General features: G+C 41.8%; 1 protein-coding gene across 3 annotated transcripts in view; it reads left to right on the forward strand.

The window, feature by feature from the left end:
* Window positions 1-14,803, forward strand: part of LOC127625146 (soluble lamin-associated protein of 75 kDa-like) — a 41,022-nt gene that overhangs the window by 1,806 nt on the left and 24,413 nt on the right. The window lies entirely within an intron of this gene.

Below are 14,803 nucleotides of genomic sequence, written 5' to 3' on the forward strand. Positions count from 1 at the left end.
TGTGGCATAATGGGCTACGTGGATACATAGTAGTTTTATGCGACTACCTCACCTGCCCACAAACAAACATGGCACGTCACAGTGTTTGTGTACAGCTTTTGCTTCTTTTTTGAGGACATATTTAAACATACAGAGAAATGCTATCCAATGTTACATTACATTGCTCAACGAGACATGTCTAAGATGCTCAATACGACAGACACGTAGTGTGCGCTTGGCTTAACGTAATTACCTTATTTACTATAACTTTTTGAATGTGGCTTTATAAACTGTAGCAGTGGAATTGTCATTAGCATTGGTGTAGCAGATGGTTATATTTGGGTTTTTGTCATAAGCATATAGGCTAATATTATGTTTACATTTTGATTGAGAATCCCACCGGTCTACTTGACAGATAGCTGCGATCTTCCTAAGTGTAGTCCCCTTACTGAACAAAATAATGCACAAAATAAGATAAGAAGTGTAAACGCTAACAAAGTTGGAAAATATAATTGTAAAGGACTTCAATGGAAAGGAGGTGGCGAGAACTGGCTTGGCAATGTAAATAATATTTTAATGATTAACTTAAACGACACAAACACACACATGACCGACATGTCCGTAAACAATCTCTCTCTCCTGCACCATCCTCCACAGTCGGCCTTTATCCCTCTCAGAGGCTTATTTTGCCTGATAAGGGACCGGGTGTGTAGAATCACGACCCGGCCCCGTTCCCTCTGCCCTGCCACAATAATATCTTGTCGAGATCAGCTACAGAGGCCCCAGCAATTCTGTGTTTGTCTCGAGCATTACTGGCTGAATTCAATGCCTCGGTCAGTAAGCAGGGTGTTCAGTGTCCGAGCACCGAGTCCAATGCATCATTGCGCCCTCCACTGCTGCTTTTTCTTAGGTTCTACTTATGGTCTCTGTACTCTGTTAAGTTTTTTTTTTTTAGTTTATAAAAATGTGTTTATTATTTGGTAGGGCTGCACAATATATCGTTTCAGCATCGACATCGCGATGTGCGCATCCGCAATAGTCGCATCGTAGAACGTGCGATGTAGTAAGATAAACATATAGTGTACAATATTTTTTTCCCAATAGGAAAAGTAGCATTATATCTGTCTGATATTACGTAATTTACTCTGATTTATGGGTTCATAGATACACAGAGTTTATATATTTTTTAAACGTTCATTTCTGCACGTTGTTGACGTGCAGGCTCGGCTTGCACTTGATGAAATGATGAGCGAGGAACAGGCGAAAAGGAACGGAGGATTTGGTTAAAAAATGAAATGCATTGTCAGTTATATGGAAATATTTTCTCTACAGACAGGATGATGTTGACCAAAAACAGGTACTTTGTCGAGAGTGTCTTGCAATTGTTGCCACAACACGAGGAAACATGACCAATTTGTTTGATCATTTAATCCAGCACCACAAATCTTTGTATGTTGTGTGCAAAGCCAAATCTAAATGCCGTCCAAAGCAAAAAACTATTTCAGATGCCTTTGCCAGTGTTACACCATACGAGAAAGTTTCCAAACAGCAGAGAAAAATCACAGATTCAGTTACATTTCACCTTGCGAAGACATTGTACCAATTAACTCGTTTACCAAAGAGGGTTTCAAAAACACGTTGTATCTCTTCTGAGACTATTTTTGTCCTTTTGTGATCTCTCGAGTTTTCACAGATCGCCGTAGAAGACCATATCGCAAGTAGAACGATCGTTTTCTCCACGTTTCCTGAACGCTCATGATGTCTGACACTTTTAAAAAAAAAAAATTTATTGTTGTTTTCGAGTAAAGAAGTGCTCCTTGCTGCAGACAGTAGCTACTATTGTTCTTTGGAAATCTTTACCTGGTGACTAAACATTATCCCACCCTCCGGCCCCTTACGTAAACGGTTCCTGCGTAAAGACCAGCAAGCTTTTGGGGCCAGTGCGGAACCAGTTTTTCCACATTGGAAGGGCCTTTTCTGTTGTGGAAACGCGCAGAATATTTCGAGAATTCGCACCGGCCCAGGAATTAGAGATGCACCGATCGACCGGCCAGGGACCGGAATTAGCCGATTTTCCGCATGCCCGGACCGGTAACCGGCCGGTCAGCCTCACGTCTTACCGATTCCAAGCCGGTCCGTTTTGTTGCCAGCGGCGCAGGCAATAACGTCACAGCTGCATGTAAACATGTCATTGGCGTGGAAGATCTTCACTGTGTGAGTGAAGAATAAATAAAGTTCGAAATGTGTAATAATTGTACGGCCAAAGTAAACCGTGGGGGAACCACCACAATAACTTTCGGATCAACAAACCTAATTAGACATTTAAAACACCATCACCCAGCTGAAAATGCCCATTTTAAAAAAGAAGCTAAAAAGTGAAAGCGGCTAAAGCTAGCCAGAGCTTAGAGCCAGTCACAAGTCAGCAGCCTTTCCTATCATTCCTTGGTATGAGCAGCGAAAAGACCAAAGCAATTATGAGGACGATTATGGAATTCATGGCCCTGGATGACCAGCTGTTCTCCATAGTTGAGGACAGAGGGATCAGAAATCTGATAAATTTCCTCGATACAGTGTATGAGGTACTTTCCGACGTCGCGTTGCCCGAGTTGTTTAATCTCGTGTCATGTAACACACGCAGGCTGTTTTCTGTCAACATTTGGGTACACAAATCCGGGAGAGGGGAAGGGGGGTGCTGGATGGCAGAGGCAGGCTAAATACATACAAATTGTGCCGTTGTGATTTAACGTATTTTTTCCCACCGTGTCCGATATTAAAATCAGTGCGACACACATTGCAAAAGGCGTGGGCATTGTCGGAATGGCTTCGGGATATGAAATTCAATTCTTCCATCCAGCTGTTGTTAAATGTACATGTATATTTTGTTTTTTTCACCGGAGCACCAGCTGAGTCTTCCTCTCCCATCTACCAGTGATGCTTGATTTAACATCCCGCGTTTACTGCCTGCGCAGATATCAACAGCGCAAATGGGTTGTAGGTTGCCAGATTGTGGTCATAAATGATTTGTAATGTGTATGATGTGTCGATTATGTGAGTAGGATGCGTTTCATACAAGATCTGGCAACTGGACCACCTTGGAATAATATATTGATGTGATTATTCATATAACGTGGTTTGGGCCATACAAATTACGGGAGTTTTTTTGGGAGAAATAACAAAACGGGAGTGTTGACAGGTATGCAAGCCGTTCCCGAAGCAGTGCTCAGTTTTACAACTGATATTTGGACATCTAACGTAAGTTGAGCGTATTGGACACTTCAGTTTTTCAGATCTTTGGAATTGTTTTGTTAGACGAGTAATAAAGAGAAAAAGGTCCATTTATAAAAATAGTGGAAAATGAGATCTGTTATATAAAGCAACTAATTTGCAGTTAATTGTTATTTCTACCTCTTTCTAGTCACAGAGCACTTTATTTTGAGAGTTGTTTAAGTGAGAGAAGATCCTGTAACTTAGTGCAGTTTGGGGGAAATTGTAATGTTTAATGATTTATTTTATTATGAAAATAAAATGTAGCATTGAAGAAAGGTAGATTTTGTTTGTATATGTGGTCAATAATAGTTCTTAGAAACAAAATCGGAATCGGCCAAGAAAATTGCAATCGGTGCATCTCTACCAGGAATCCGTGTCGGTGGTAAAGGGCCATGGTTGTAGAAAAATATTACTGGTTTTGTTTGCCTTTAAAGAGAGAACTGAACTAGAATCAATAAGAGCCTGATGAAAAGAGTCCCAACTCAGTCGCACTGTGAGAAAAATGTAGCCCTATATAAGTTAGGTGTTATCTTTATTTTTTTTAGATGTGCATAACCTTCCCGTTGTCGATACCAGTAAATTTACATCTCCATACCACTTCAGAATCAATGTCTGTCATGCTCAGTCAATGTTCAGTCAAATTAGCTTTTCAGTGGGGCAAAATATGCAATATTTTTGGTAGTTGTGCTGATTTTTGTAATATCACTTTTATTATTAATTTTTGTTCTTTCAAAAATCTTGTTTAAAGCACTTGTCAAGTTCTCAGAAATTGAATCCTTGTGTCCAATTTAGATTCATAATTGTTTTAAAAAACCTTTATATCATTTTCTACAATAATATTTAAAACTTTTAAATTGTAATGTGGTGTAACCATCAAGTAAAAAGTATAATAATACTTACATTTCTTTTCACCTTCTGAAGACTTCATATGTATGTATGTATATACATACATATACATACATACATACTTACAGTGAGGAAAATAAGTATTTGAACACCCTGCTATTTTGCAAGTTCTCCCACTTAGAAATCATGGAGGGGTCTGAAACTGTCATCGTAGGTGCATGTCCACTGTGAGAGACATAATGTAAAAAAAAAAAATCCAGAAATCACAATGTATGATTTTTTAACTATTTATTTGTATGATACAGCTGCAAATAAGTATTTGAACACCTGAGAAAATCAATGTTAATATTTGGTACAGTAGCCTTTGTTTGCAATTACAGAGGTCAAACGTTTCCTGTAGTTTTTCACCAGGTTTGCACACACTGCAGGAGGGATTTTGGCCCACTCCTCCACACAGATCTTCTCTAGATCAGTCAGGTTTCTGGGCTGTCGCTGAGAAACACGGAGTTTGAGCTCTCTCCAAAGATTCTCTATTGGGTTTAGGTCTGGAGACTGGCTAGGCCACGCCAGAACCTTGATATGCTTCTTACAGAGCCACTCCTTGGTTATCCTGGCTGTGTGCTTCGGGTCATTGTCATGTTGGAAGACCCAGCCTCGACCCATCTTCAATGCTCTAACTGAGGGAAGGAGGTTGTTCCCCAAAATCTCGCAATACATGGCCCCAGTCATCCTCTCCTTAATACAGTGCAGTCGCCCTGTCCCATGTGCAGAAAAACACCCCAAAGCATGATGCTACCACCCCCATGCTTCACAGTAGGGATGGTGTTCTTGGGATGGTACTCATCATTCTTCTTCCTCCAAACACGGTTAGTGGAATTATGACCAAAAAGTTCTATTTTGGTCTCATCTGACCACATGACTTTCTCCCATGACTCCTCTGGATCATCCAAATGGTCATTGGCAAACTTAAGACGGGCCTTGACATGTGCTGGTTTAAGCAGGGGAACCTTCCGTGCCATGCATGATTTCAAACCATGACGTCTTAGTGTATTACCAACAGTAACCTTGGAAACGGTGGTCCCAGCTCTTTTCAGGTCATTGACCAGCTCCTCCCTTGTAGTTCTGGGCTGATTTCTCACCTTTCTTAGGATCATTGAGACCACACGAGGTGAGATCTTGCATGGAGCCCCAGTCCGAGGGAGATTGACAGTCATGTTTAGCTTCTTCCATTTTCTAATGATTGCTCCAACAGTGGACCTTTTTTCACCAAGCTGCTTGGCAATTTCCCGTAGCCCTTTCCAGCCTTGTGGAGGTGTACAATTTTGTCTCTAGTGTCTTTGGACAGCTCTTTGGTCTTGGCCATGTTAGTAGTTGGATTCTTACTGATTGTATGGGGTGGACAGGTGTCTTTATGCAGCTAACGACCTCAAACAGGTGCATCTAATTTAGGATAATAAATGGAGTGGAGGTGGACATTTTAAAGGCAGACTAACAGGTCTTTGAGGGTCAGAATTCTAGCTGATAGACAGGTGTTCAAATACTTATTTGCAGCTGTATCATACAAATAAATAGTTAAAAAATCATACATTGTGATTTCTGGATTTTTTTTTAATATTATGTCTCTCACAGTGGACATGCACCTACGATGACAATTTCAGACCCCTCCATGATTTCCAAGTGGGAGAACTTGCAAAATAGCAGGGTGTTCAAATACTTATTTTCCTCACTGTACATACACACGACCGGTCAAAAGTTTTTAAACACTTACATTTAAAAATGTATTAAAGAACGAGTATTAAATACAGCCTATTGTAATCAAACAGTGCACGGATAACGAATTTAATCAGATCTTGGTAATGCTGGGATTTTTTAATATTGAACCAATCAGAGATTCTGTCACATTCCTGGCTAATCGTGGCTACACCCTGCAGATTGTAAACCACTGTGCTGAACAAACATCTTTGGCTGCTGCGTTTTAGTTTATTCAGCTTCTCGCGCAGGAGTGCTGTGTTTTGTAGATGCCATATCAAGTTGAAAAGATCAACATTTAAAAACCTGTCTTGAAGTGAATTTCAAATTTAAATTTGACCGCTTTAGAAAGGCATGCCACGGGAATGGACATTGCAGAATCGTTGTCATTTAGAATTTCTGAATCGAGATTGTGATATTTTAACGATTAATCATGCAGCTCTCCTCCACAACCTTTGACATTAATTATGCTGATTCAACATTAGTGTTGATTTAACCATGGGATAGAAACGGAACAGTTCAACAAAAGTTCAACTGGCTGCAGAATTTTGCCTTTGTGCTTGACTGCTAATTCTATCTGACACCACTGTCTGTCTGTGTTTGAGGGCATGCAGGAGAGTGTATTGGCCCACTTGTTATGTAAGGGGAGATTTGGTGACCACATACACGCACACAGGCATTACTGTCCACCAGCATGTCACGACCAGCCGTTCCCCGTTCAGCCAAGATGACTGGGTCACTGTTTGTTGTTTGAATTAATAGGTGTGGAAACTCAAGGGTGGTGATTAATTTTGCAACATTTACCTTTACCCTCATTTTTGGGTGTAAGTTTGTAGTGTGCAATTTTATTGTCACTAGGGTCTGCAGAAGTAATTGTGCCAAAAAAAAAAAAAATGTTACGAACAGGTTTCCCAAGCACTACAGTTGTATGGACAAACGGGAAATCACGTCCCCGAAGTGCCCTTGGACAAGACACTGAACCCCAAGTTGCTCCCAATGGCAGGCTAGTGCCTTGCATGGCAGCTCTTCCGTCATTGGTGTGTGAATGTGTGCATGAATGGGTGAATGTGGCGCAGTGTAAAGCGTTTTGAATACCGCTAATGTTAAAAAGACGCTATAAGTGCAGACCATTTACAGGGCCACAGTGTTTACACTGCGTAAATCAACTGACGTATAGCTTATTTGATTGTCTCTGCACTATGAACTGGGATTTAAAAAATTATAATTGCAACTAGGCCTTTTCAAATAATAAAACATTTTGACTAATTAATTTAGAATTTAGTCTGTTCTTGCATTCAGTCTGTGCTATATTTAATTGTCGCCTATGTACCTGTGCGCTAGACTATGGGATGAATTACATGCCACATATATTTGCAAAAATATAAAGTATTGCAAAATAAAAAAGTTTTGCAAAAGAAAAAAGTATTGAGCAAAAAAAAAAACATTTTTCTTTTTTAAAACAAAAATTAAGTATCACAAACGTAAAATAAAGTATCGAGAGAAAAAAAGAAAGTTTTGCAAACAAAAATAAAGAATTGCAAAATATAAATAAAATATAGCAAAAACCAAGATATAATTAATTGCAAAAGTCAATGACTGTTGTAAAAGAAACTAAAGAACTTTGATCCTTTTTTATCTCTGCAACAGATTTTTAGGCAGCAATGATTTTGCCACACATCTTTTTCTTTACATTGCCTACTAATTATTTTGCAATGCTCCTTTTAATCTGCATTTCCATCACGTGTGAGCTTGTGATACCGTTTTGCCTTTGCGCTTCACTTTTCTGTGCGTTTCACTTTATGGCACTGTTTTGACGTGGGGGTGGAGTCAGGGGATTGGGGCGTGTACAACGGGCTCGGTGATGCCTCCCTGGAAGTTATGTCATTAGCTTGAGACACGGATCAAACATCATGGCTGAGCACAGGCATGCAGGTGGATCTCAGGTATATAAAGTTGATTGTTTCCTTGTATTTAATTAGCATTAAATGTGTTTTAACAGCGTTTGCTTCAGATAAAGAAGTTAGAGATCAGTTAAAGCGGTGGATTTATTAGCCATACTCGCTAACATAGCCAGCATCTGCAGTTTTTTCTCTCTCAATTGATTGGACTATTGATTGATTCTTATGTTTACTTTATAGATTATAATTGTCTACGCCATAGTATGTTGTCTTCTAAAAAAAAAATGTAACTCCATATTTAAAAATATATAAATAAATAGATGTTACATTGTCACTGTTAAAGGAGACAATAAATAGATTACGAATAAAAAGTTAAACGATCGTAAAAAATAAGCATCCCAGGAAACGATCTACAAACAATAAAATAACATCACTTATAATGTTAATTGTGCAAAAGCAAAACAAATTTAACAGATTGATTCTTAAGAGTAGGTGCTGATAACCTGGTTATATCTTGCTCTACTCGAGGCAGAGAAACAGCAGGAGAAAGCTGTTGTTGTTGTTGCTGACCCGCCTGAATATGACCGAAGCTTTGAGTCAGAACACTAATAAGATTCGTCACAACATCTGGATATTCTCTCTGCTAAATGTGACATGGCAAATCATTACATGAGATGACCTAGATACACGTACATTTACTGTGAGCATTGTAAGAACTTAAGTAGCTTGTGAACAGGTTCGTTGAGCAATGGAGGAGTCAGGAGACAGCGAAGCAGGTTTGAAATCAGCACTTTAATTTCTTTCACGAACATACGATGGTCACCGCCGTAGAAATGTAAACATAAACAAAACAATATCACACTCAGTCTGTGGAGCTTTCTGGATCCACTCTCTCTCTCCCTCTCGACACTTGGCGTCCCTTTAAATGTCTCTCTCCGTATTACTACAACAAGACACAGGTGTTCGAGATAATTACAAACCAGGTGACAAGCCTTACCGCTCTCTCTCTCCCGCAGACTGACACGCGACCACGCCCCCCCATGCCACATTGCTGTATAACGCAGGGTTAAGAATATAGGGGATGTGAACATTTTATATTTCAAAACTTTATTTTTAAAGACAGAACACATGCACGTTTGTTATGCTCGTTTAACTTTTTATTTGTAATCTATTTATTGTCTCCTTTAACAGTGATAATGTTACATCTAAATATGTAGTTTACGTTTTTTTTAGAAGACAACATACTATGGTATAGGCTAGACAATTATAATCTATAAAGTAAACATAAGAATCAATCAATAGTCCAATCAATTGAGAGAGAAAAAACTGCAGATGCTGGCTATGTTAGCGAGTATGGCTAATAAATCCACCGCTTTAACTGATCTCTAACTATTTTATCTGAAGCAAACGCTGTTAAAACACATTTAATGCTAATTAAATACAAGGAAACAATCAACTTTATATACCTGAGATCGTAAGTTATGACCATAACTATGGATCTATGAGACCAAACGATGACCGTCACCACAGTCTTACCTTGAATGACGCCATTCTTCCGCCTATCCTCGAGACCTAATATCAACAATGTCAGGTGACTGACCTTAGGGGTTGGCTATATAACATCCAGGTGAACCAACCACTTCCTCTTGCCTGGAACGCCCAGTTCGTCCCGAGTGACAAGGGATGGTGATGGTCATCGTTCGGTCTCATAGATCCATAGTTATGGTCATAACTTACGATCTATTTCAACCTCACTCAGACCGTCACCACGGTCTTACCTTGGATGACTTATACCACCAGGGTCACGAGGGGTTAATTTAGTCACAGATAATACAGCAGACCCCAAAGAATTCGGATTTGCCACATTAATCCTATAAAATCTAGTGAACGTGTATGGGCTGCTCCAAGAGGCTGCTGCACAGATGTCTGAGAGCGCTACCCCCTTGAGTGCCGCCCAGGAAGTAGCCATGCTCCTGGTAGATTGAGACACCAGATCACCAGGGATAGGTAGATTTTGGTTGACATAAGCTTGTGAAATTGTATCCACTACCCAATGAGACAATCGTTGCTTAGACACAGGTTTGCCTGCACACCTCTTGTCAAAGCATATGAATAGCTGCATGGGTGACTGCCGAAATTGATGAGTACGCTCAATGTATGTGTGCAATGCTCTAATAGGACATAGAGAAGAATTATCTAACCCAGCACCCGAACAAAGGGGACCTGGACGGAAAGCATCAAGCTCAATCACTTGATTTATTGTACTAGGTTTAAGGACCTTGGGTAGAAATGACGGGTTTCGCCAAAGAAAAACCCCCGTTTTTTCCGCCTTCCATCTCAAGCATTCTTCACTGACTGATAAAGAGTGTAATTCACCAACTCTCTTGGCCGAACATATCGCCAGTAGGAAGACTGTCTTCCATGTCAAGAACTTGAGATCGGCTTGCTCCAGAGGTTCAAAAGGTGCTTTGGTCAGTGAGTGTAAGACAATAGAAATGTCCCAAGCAGGTGCTCTCATACTTCTCCTTGGATGTAAACGGTGTGCACCCTTAAGAAATTGAGACATCAAAGGGTGTTTGCCAATATTTGCACCATCCACTGATACATGAAAGTGGGAGATGGCTGCAATGTAGACCTTTATGGTATTAACTGACTTCCCTGAATCCATCAATGATTGAAGAAAACGAAGAACCAAACTGGTGTCACACTTGGCTGGATCTAGTTGTTGGTCTTGACACCACGTTGAGAATATCCGCCACTTGCTAGAATAGTTACTCCACGTAGATGGTGCCTTAGAACTATTTATTGTCCTCAATACAGCTTCGTCTAAGTCTTTAGAGAGGGGCTGAGCAAGGGCCATACCCACAGTTGTAGTATCTCTGGTTTTGGGTGCCAGATTTGGCCCTCCGCTTGGGAGAGAAGATCGGCTCTCTTTGGTAACTGCCAAGGTTGACCTTGGACCAAACGTACAAGGTTCGGAAACCAATGCTTTTTTGGCCACCTGGGGGCCACAAGTAAAACCTTGTGATGACCCAACGCTACCCTGTTGAGCACCAGGTGAATCAGAGGTAGGGGAGGAAAGGCGTACAACAATCCCTCCGGCCATTCTTGAGATCCCCAAGGGACCTCCCTGGTTGTTCATGGAATACCATAGATCGCAATGAGTTGTCTCTGTAGTCGCAAACAGATCGACCCTCGCCATTCTGAACTGACTCCATATGATTCTTACCACTTCGGGATGGAGACGCCACTCTCCCGGGAGAGGTCCAGTTCGAGACAGCAGGTCTGCTGCTCTGTTTGCTACTCCCGGTATGTATACTGCTCTGAGTGATGAGAGCTTCAGAAATGCCCAAGAGAGTAGTTCCTTTGTCACCTGGAGACATCGCGCTGATCTGGTGCAGCCTTGGTGATTGATGTGGTACACTGCAGACATGTTGTCTGTTCTCACCAAAACATGTTTGTTCTGCAACAACGGGAGCAAAGCCCTCAAGGAGAGATGGACTGCCTTGAGTTCCAGCACACTGATGTGCTCCGAGGTCCAAGGGGATTCCCAGAGTCCCCTGATGGACCTGCCTTCCCAAACTGCTCCCCACCCCGTTAGAGAAGCATCTGTCGTCATCACAGATCGCCTTGCTGGGATGTTGCCTAGAGGAACCCCTTGTGATGGTAACGTCTTCGTATTCCAAGGGCGTAACATTTGGATACATCTTCGTGTAACCTTTATCTTCACATGCCTTTGTAATTTGGGATGCAAGTGGAAGTTGTTCAACCAACATTGTAGTGGACGGGCTCTGAGAAGGCCGAGTGGGACCACAGTCACTACCGCTGCAATCATGCCCAATAATCGCTGAAATTGAATTAACTTCATTCTCTTGTTCAGACGAAATGACTGAGCTAGACTGACCAACTGTTCCACCCTCTGGGGTGACAAAGATGCAGTCATCAGTTGGGAATCCAGCGAAATTCCCACAAACACTGTCTGTTGTCTGGGACTTAGATTGCTCTTTTCCCAGTTCACCTTGAAACCCAGTGACTGTACATGTTGAAGGACCATTTCTGTGTCCTTCAGTACTTGGCTGCGAGAAGGAGCACAAATTAGCCAGTCGTCCAGGTATGATAGAATTTTCAAACCTGCACATTGAAGAGGACGAAGGGCTGCAGAAACCACTCTGGTGAAGACCCTTGGAGACAGAGACAGGCCAAATGGAAGGACCCTGAACTGGTAGACCCGATCTTGAAAAGCAAAGCGAAGAAACGGGCAATGATCCTGACAGATGGGTATGTGGAAATATGCATCCTTGAAGTCTATGGAAGTGAACCATTCTCCCGGTTCTATGGATTCCAGAATTTGAACTGTAGTCAGCATTTTGAAGGGCAATACTTTTATGAATCGGTTCAGCTGTCGTAAGTCCAGAATGGGTCGAAGTCCCCCGTCTTTCTTTGGTACTAGGAATACTTCGAATAGAACCCAGTGAGCTGTTTGCTGGTACTTATCTGTACAATTGCTTTTTTCTGTACTAAGACTGTGATTACGTTGGCCAAAATTTGTGCCTGGACTGGGTTTCTGACTATGGTCATTTGAACCCCTGAAAAAGTAGGAGGGCGCCGCCGGAACTGTATCCTGTATCCTGTCTTGATGGTATCTAGAACCCAAGGATCTGGTGTTACCTTCTCCCAACTGTCCAGGCATAGTTGGGAGCATTCTCCGGCGACTCCAAGACCGCTATGCCTGGCCTCCCCGAGGTTTGAAACCCCTGGTAGTACGCCTCTTAAATGACGCTCCCCTGACTGGAGTATGAGACTGGTCAGTTTGGGGAGCCTGGTAAAATGGTCTGGTGCCTCGATCATGGAATTGGTAACCCCTGGTTCGCCTTCTGTCATACCCCCGAGTTTCTGAACGAGGAAAGTGTGGGGGCTGAAAGGAATGGGCTGCTCTATGGCCATATTTGGTAAGTCCACCAAATGTCTGCTGAACTGATTCCCTTCTGCGTCTTGCTTGATCAGCAGTGTCCAGCAGAGACTGTGAATCAGTGTGAAATATCCGACCTGGAACCACTGGCATATTAGTCAGGTCCTTCCTAATAGCGTCAGGCAAAGATGTCTGCGCCAACCAGATTTGTCTTCTAAGATAGCTGAAGACATGGATGCTCCAATATCCCTAGTAAGCTGTGAGTGTGTGATGAGTGCTGTGTCAATTAAACTCATCATATCATGCTCTTCTTTATTAACAACCTTCCTCAAAGCAGCCAGAACTATTGCTAAAGCATTTCCTGATCGAGCTGCTCGGGTAGCTGCATTATACGCTTGGCTCATTAACCGATCGGTCTTTTGGCACTCTTTACCAGGACAACGAGGGTTATCTGTAACCTTATCAGGTCCCAAAGTGGTTAAGGCTGCGATCTCTCGCTCCACTGATGTTATGTTCCCCATACCACTCTCAGGGGGATAATCCAATTTAACAAACCGCCTGCAACCTGCATTAAACTTGATTAAAAATCAAGGCCTTTGGATTATTCCAGGCTTTCCTCAGCATCTGGGAATAATCCTCAGCCACAGGAATGGACACAGTAGGCTGTGCAGGGGAAATACTCGTCCATACACCTTGTGTGGGGGTTGGAGCTGTAGCTTCTTCCTGAGCACCAAGGCCCAGGATCCTTGCTGCACTTAAAATGCATGAAAGAATGTCAGAATGCAGGCTTCCTTCTGAAACTTCGGACCTGGATTCATCTTCCTCATATTCGCCAATATCCTCCTCACTACCATAAAGGGAATTATTTGCATGCAGTGACACGGCATCCATAGAATCATCCCTCTCTTCCTGATGTGGTTTTAACTCATCTCCAGGAGAGGGTGCAATAGGGGCTGCAGATGGCTGCGTGCTTATTGAAGTGTTACGTGTTTCAAGCTTACCAGCTAAGTCACGTAATGCTGCCAATATTTGTAACTGAGTATCGTCCTTGGGCTCTTGCACTACCGTGGCCTTCTCCCGTTTATCTTGAGGCATGTCAGAACTTGGAGACCTGATCGACTCATCAGGCCTCTTGCGTTTGTGAGAGGGACTACTGGGAATCATTTCTTTGCCACCAGTTAAATGTTTGGCTCTCTGCACTCTTTCCTACAAAGTTAGCTCTATTGCAGCTGCACAGGGGTTTTCGATATCATCTAACAGATGTTGCATACCCAAACAGGAGGGACATTCACGGTGCCCATCTCTTGACTGTATGCCAGTTTGGCAAAACCGACATCTTGAGTGACTCATAACTCATGACTTGAAGCCAGAGGTCAAGTCACTCATATAATAATGGTCTATGATAAGAAAACTAAATAAATAGACAGATTAACTGTAACGAATCACAGTATTTTAATTAATTCTTGGAGTTGAACTGCAAGATTTTAAAATAAACTACCAGCATTTAGTTGAAAAACACAAGCGACAATGCCGTTAACATAGATTGTGACGAATCACCATTCATTAATCAAATCAAACACTTCCTTAAACTGCAGGTATTAGTTAAACACAGTTAACCAGATATCCTTAATATATAGATTGTGACGAATCACTTCATACTCATCTTTCAAAATAAGTCTGTGAACAGAACTCCTTGAAAATCATATAATCTATTAGAAAATAATATATCCATCACTCTACGTGCGCACACGCAGTAAACAAGATGGAAAAACTCTCTCCTGCTGCAAACAGCTGACCCAAGAACCAATAATAAATACCTGTAAACAAGCTGAAAAAAATAAAGAAACACTCACCGACGTGCGGAGAAAACCACCTCAATCCTCAGGGACGTGAAGCACCTGCACGAAAATGTGACGGATTGGAACTAGTTTTTCCTGTAATCAAAAATTCGCTCTACCGCGACGGTCTCAGATGAGGCAAGAAAGGCAAGAGAAAGTGGTTGGTTCACCTGGATGTTATATTGCCAACCCCTAAGGTCAGTCACCTGACATTGTTGATATTAGGTCTCGAGGATAGGCGGAAGAATGGCGTCATTCATGGTAAGACCGTGGTGACGGTCTGAGTGAGATCGAAATAGATCCACCTGCATGCCCGT

The sequence above is a fragment of the Xyrauchen texanus genome, chromosome 31 (genome assembly GCF_025860055.1).
Source record: "Xyrauchen texanus isolate HMW12.3.18 chromosome 31, RBS_HiC_50CHRs, whole genome shotgun sequence".
Classification (NCBI taxonomy): Eukaryota; Metazoa; Chordata; class Actinopteri; order Cypriniformes; family Catostomidae; genus Xyrauchen; species Xyrauchen texanus.